This window comes from Homarus americanus, unplaced genomic scaffold, assembly GCF_018991925.1.
Source record: "Homarus americanus isolate GMGI-L3 unplaced genomic scaffold, GMGI_Hamer_2.0 scaffold4060, whole genome shotgun sequence".
In the NCBI taxonomy this organism is placed as follows: domain Eukaryota; kingdom Metazoa; phylum Arthropoda; class Malacostraca; order Decapoda; family Nephropidae; genus Homarus; species Homarus americanus.
This window is the reverse complement of record NW_024746161.1, coordinates 545007-551081: the sequence shown is the minus strand read 5'-3', so window position 1 is coordinate 551081 and position 6075 is coordinate 545007. Positions and strand designations below refer to the sequence as shown.

Below are 6075 nucleotides of genomic sequence, written 5' to 3'. Positions count from 1 at the left end.
TAGATTTTTTATTAAAAAAAAAAAAAAAAAAATTTTTTTATCTATGTCGGACTTACGACCATGTTGGACTTACGACCTGGATTTGGGTCCCTAACCCCGTCGTAAGTCGGGGTCTATCTGTATTTATTTTTTACCCTAGAATAATAAGTGAGGAACCTCCTAGGTAGGCCAAGAAAAGCAAGGGGAATATGCCTTGTTAATACTAAAGACGGAACATGATTCTGAGTAAGTACAGTATTCAAGTTGCGTTTCTTAACTGTGCTTGCCCAATCAGAGGGTTTAACCAGTGATAACTGGTGAATTCTCTTTTTTGTACAATCACCCACTCATTTTCCATCACAACCATGGAAGAAAGCAGAAGCAACAGTTGACCTCTAGAAGCAGAATGTGTAATTAAAGCTGAGTTACGGAGTTAATATTTCATTCCACCACTACAAACTGCTCTTCTGATTCCAAAGCCACAGTACAATCTTCAGTTCCAGCCAAGTAACCACAACCCTATGGGAGGAGGGTAAGTGTCTAAGCCAGTGGTTCCCAACCTTTTTTGGCTGTGACCCTAAATTTCCCAACAATACGGTGTCATGACCCTCAGGCATATAATATATTATATAGCTTGAATGTTAAGCAAAAGTACTATATTTTTAAATTGTCTGAAGGCCCCTCGCGACCCTACTGAGGACACCCCGCGACCCTGATTTGGGTCGCGACCGGAGGTTGGGAACCGCTGCTCTAAGTCATGTGGCTTTACATGGTTAGCTAGAAAACTGGATTTCAGAACAAATCTAACTTAGCATTGAAGATGGAGGATCAGTCTAGGAGGCTCATAGCAGTGGTGTATTAGTGTACTGATGAAGTAGCTCTGTTCTAGTTATATCTTCTACATCCAAAGGGCAGTTGTTGCTTCTATTGTCTTAAGAGCAATGATATTGATGGTTAAGGATAAATAAATGCAAGATAATTCTTGAGCTGCCAAAAGGGGTACGGCATGATGAACTAAACACCCCTCCCCCCAGCCCATAAGGTATGTGTCATAAGAGGAGCAGGTTACTGAAGGGTGTTATGGTAGAAAAGAAAACTATTTGCTGTATATTAATGAGATCTATTCAAATGATAGTTATTCTAGTTCTGATTTAAAAACAATAATTTATTAAAGGAGGAAAAACCATAATTTGCACAATCTTTCAAACTGCTCTTCTCAAATCCATTTCAATTAATGAAGTTTTCTATACTTTACAACCTTGTTATCTCTATTGCACAATGTCTGAGCCACAGTAATATGTCTCACCAAAGTTACTACAGTACAACACAGCTACAATACAAATTTCAACCCACCTGATAAGAGGCTGACCTAGAATGATGATAACAGCTTACTCTTATAGCAACTTAATTAAGACATTCATTCTAAAACCTCTGACCTCTGACACGGTGAATTTGGTAACATGAGGCGCTTGGCATACAAATGACAAACTCACTTTACCCCCCAAAATCTGTTAGAAGAATTACCTTACATTCCCCTGGCGAGTTTATCACTGGTATACCGAGCCTCTCATATGTAACAGCATTAATGGCAAAACTACTCTCTAAATGCTGATCACCATTTCTAAATGTATGTGACAAATAATAAACATAAAACCCTGCAGTAATCTCAGAACAATTTCTGATAAGACAAACGTTGGAAGATATATATGTATGACACAAATACTGTACAGTACTGCTGTATTCTTAATTTTCATACTAAAAGATAAAAATATAAAAAAAATAAAAATAATAATAGAAACCTTTGGCAGTTTAATAAAAATTCTGTACAGAATCATGAATCATAAATATGAGAAGACTTAATAAGAATGAATGATAAAAATTAATAATAATGGCAATTAAATTTTATTTTTTTATCTGGGATTCATAAAACCAAGGCTTGAATTAGGGAACCCCATTTTATGGCTGAGACGATGAGTAAGTGACTTATTAGACAACCCAGCCAGTTACCTCCTGGTAGAGTCTGTCTTACCTTTGGACCTGGAGCACTGAGCCTGTTTCTCCTTAGGACCTGGAGCACTGAGCCTGTTTCTCCTTAGGACCTGGAGCACTGAGCCTGTTTCTCCTTAGGACCTGGAGCACTGAGCCTGTTTTTCCTTAGGACCTGGAGCACTGAGCCAGCATTCAGCCAGCCATACTTTTGGATCTAGTGCACTGTGAGAAAGAGGCACTTTCCTGATAAATAAATTGTAAATTGGCACAAACATACTTTGGATTAATTGAACTAGAATTCATAAAGGAACTTCCCACAATGATATGATGATATTAAGAAAAATCAGTGGGTCAAAGGGTAATCAGGACCATAAACATATAATGAAATCTTCAAGTCCAGTTATAGTCTATGGGTCATTTATAAAGTGACTTCTGAAATATCAAACCAGCTAAGAAAGGGATAGAGGTCATGAAAACCTAACCCCACCACAACACACACTAGCGAACGTTCATCGCTCAAGACAGGCGGCTGTATTCAAGATTGTTGAGCGTAGAGCATCTCTATAGGGAATCACTGTCAGTGTAGTGCATATTCTAGATTGCTCAAGCCATGTGTCTTGGTCCAGGGCTGACAACATGTGAAAAGGGCGGTCTTTTTACTATCAGTATGCATATATCTCCATTAATATAAATTTGCACAAGAAATATCCTAGAAGAAAATCGATTCTGAATTAAATTTTACATAAGAAGAAACAATTGTCATTCTGACCTAATTATTACTGAAAAAAATAAGTGTGCAGGATACCAAGTTTTACTGTAAAGTACTGTATTCGGAAACATTTTACTACAAGAAAACTTTTTTTCTTAAGAATAATGCAGTGTTTCAAATATTGGAGAGGATTATATTTTTACCAAACCTAACCTAACCTAACCTAACCTAACCAAAAAAGAAACACCAGAATAACCTAAGGAACCAAACCTAATGACTCATTTATCAGGATATAGTACATGACTTTTCTAACCTAACTTAACAAGCCAGCTCCGTAGCCTCCAGTCTGTCCAGCCAAGAATTCCCAGCTAAGTAATGTAGTCACTTCTAATTCAATTAAATGGTGTAGGCCAGTGGTCCCCAACTTTTTGTAGGCTCTGGGCCACATTTATTATTTTAAATACAGTGAAGGTGCCAAAACTTTGGATCTACATTCCAGAAAAAAACCCCTCATATACTGTATACTGTACAGTTATTTGCAGTTTTACACGTCTAACTGTTACTAATTACATACATTTTACATTTACTCTTGGACAGGATGAGTGTATTTACCCCAGTGAGAAGGCTGGCTCTCTCTCTGGGACCAGTCTGGGGTAAATACACACTTCCTGTACACGACAAATTCGGGACAAACGCGCAGTTCCTCTCTCTCTCTCGAACTATAAAGTTGTATCAAGTTATTACATATTTTCATTAATTTCACTCTTACAAAGAATCCCAAATAATTCAAATTTTTGCAAAAAACCCTTGCGAGTGCAGACCATTCATCCTGGTGAATAAAATAAATTTTGGTTCAGCATTTTGGAATTTTGGAAGATGACATCCTCAGCACATTTCCTGATGTACAAAAGTATGTAATGCCGATTCATTTCAGATCAATAATGCCCAAGGAAATATATATTAGTGTTCCCAAATAGATGTCTAGTATAGTACCAAAAAATTGCAACTTAAAACATCCAACAATTATCTGAATGATTGGTAAGAGAGTTGTAAATTAAATTGATTTGATAAATAATATAGTTTTATAAATACCAGTGACATTCATAAAAATTGGCCAAAATTTCTCCTTATTATAAAAATATATTTATAATTTATTATTGCAGTACATTCAAACACATAATACATATAGATGCTAGTAAATGTATAAATTATAAATGAATTTTTTCATAGGGCTTGCTCTTAAGGTACCCTCCCTATTTTCAAGAACATTCCTATGCTCCACGTTCTTGAATACAACCCAAAGGCCGACGTTAATGCATATAAAGAACAAGAATCCAATCATAGCTCATATGGTGGGGGTTCTAAACTGTCCCAAGTGATAATATATTCTAATGTAACTAGATATCTTTTGTGTTGAATCATCCGTGCATTCCCTTGCCAGACCTGTGTGATATTTTGTATGTGATTTTAGACCACTACTGACTCGCTGTTCATCGACTCTCAGGCACTGTGTGTGTGTGTGTGTGTGTGTTGCAGCTATCGAGTATCGATAGCTGCCTGCAAGCAAGATATCCGAGGTAGGATGTCGTTAATACAGAGAGATTAAGATCCAAGGGAGTGGCGAGCCCGGGGAACACATCAAGGGAGAGTGGGCTCTCTAGCACCGCACTCCGGCATATAGCTGAAGCCGCTGCCGAGCGGCAATGGTGTTGACCATAATATAGACGAGAAATATCAATAAGAGAATAATATACTGTACCAGGGAAAAGAAAAATCAAGGTCTAACACTTACGTTAGTAGGAGAGATGGGTCGGCATACGAGGATGGGGGCTGGTTCCAAGGCAGAGGACAGATTACTGGCCCTCAGGTGAATCACCATCACTATCCACCATAGTTGTCAGGGCCTCCCTGACAGATCCCTTAAAGTCAGCACTGTCAATATCACTGGCTTGGGCTGGCTGTGGTGGGTTGCAGGCAAAGAAGTCAGTGATGTTGTGCTGACGGCTAGTGTTGATGTGGTCGTGATACATCTGGATGTACTGCTCCATACTTTGGTCTAGAAGGTTATTGAAGACTTCATACCGGCAAACTCCATGGCATCCTTTACATCACCATGAGTTAACTTCTGTTGTTCTCGGGCTGCCGCACCACCTGCCTCCTCACTGACGTCATCGTTTTCTAACAACTCGTCGGCAGTCACCTCAGGATCCCTGATTACCTCCATGATGTCGTCGTAGTTGGTCTCGGAGAAGCCTGCAGCTGTAACACTGTGCAGCTTCTCTTGCAAGGTCCACTGCCACTGCAACAGACTGAACCTCACCAGCCACAGGTTGACTGTGCCTCCCACCTGTGATACCCTGCAACACAGGCCGCCACACGTGACGAATCGTTGCCACAGACAGCTGCCCCCATGCCTCCACCAAGAAATCAACAACTTTCCTTACGTTAAACATTTTCCAAAACTGTTTAACTCGCACTTTATGCTCCGCCAACTCTTGTTCTGCATCCTCATTGTCGTCGCTCTCGCTATCTGTGCCACTCAGAAGGTTACGCAACTCATCCTTGGTGTTGGTACAGTCGTTCAAGAGCTTAAACTTCTTTGCAGAGAATGCAGCCTTAACATTGCATATCAACTCCTGGTCCATGGGCTGGATTAACGACGTAGTGTTGGGAGGAAGGAAGATCACTTTTACATTGGGGTGACGATCCAACAGTAGGGGCGAGTTTCCTGGTGCGTTGTCAAGCAGCAACAAAATGTTGAATGGCACATTATTTTGCGCGCAGAATTTCTTGACGTCAGGAACGAAACAGTTGTAAAACCAGGAGAGGGACAGACCAGTGAACATCCATGCCTTACGTGAGGTTAGCCAGTGGACATTTAGCTTGGTCATGTCCATGTTCTTGTAGGAGTGCAGCTTGCGGGCTGTGTGGATCACCGACAACTTGAGCTTACAGGTACCGGAGGCATTGGTGGTATACAGGACGGTGATGCGCTCCTTCTGCAATTTCCGGCCCTGTCACTTGCTGGCAGACTAGACAACGAAGGTCTTGGAAGGTAATTTTTTCCAAAACAGACAGGATTCATCCATGTTGAACACCTGGTCGTCTGTGTACTGTCCTTCCTCCATAGCTTCTCGTAAGAATGAAGGAAAATCCATGGCGGCAGCACGGTTAGCACTAGTTCCTTCATCAACAATGTTAATGTTGGTAATCTTGTTCCTTTTCTTCAACCCTTGTAGCCACCCAGAGGAAGCAGTGAAGGGTTTGGGCTCTGCAATTCCCATCTTGCGCACCACTGATGTGTACAGTTCACGTGCGTAGTCCTGCACTGCCCGTGTGTCCACAGCCATGTTACGTCTTGCCTGACGAATTAAGTAGCTCACCAGCAAGTTCTCAGT

General features: G+C 40.6%; 1 long non-coding RNA gene across 1 annotated transcript; it reads right to left on the bottom strand.

Moving 5' to 3' along the window:
• Positions 1-2007: 2007 nt before the first annotated feature.
• LOC121879083 lies at positions 2008-4486 on the bottom strand. The gene is made up of 2 exons (XR_006091274.1): positions 2141-4486; positions 2008-2109 (listed from the first exon to the last, which is right to left on the bottom strand). It is a non-coding gene; the product is annotated as an uncharacterized LOC121879083 (long non-coding RNA).
• Positions 4487-6075: the final 1589 nt, after the last annotated feature.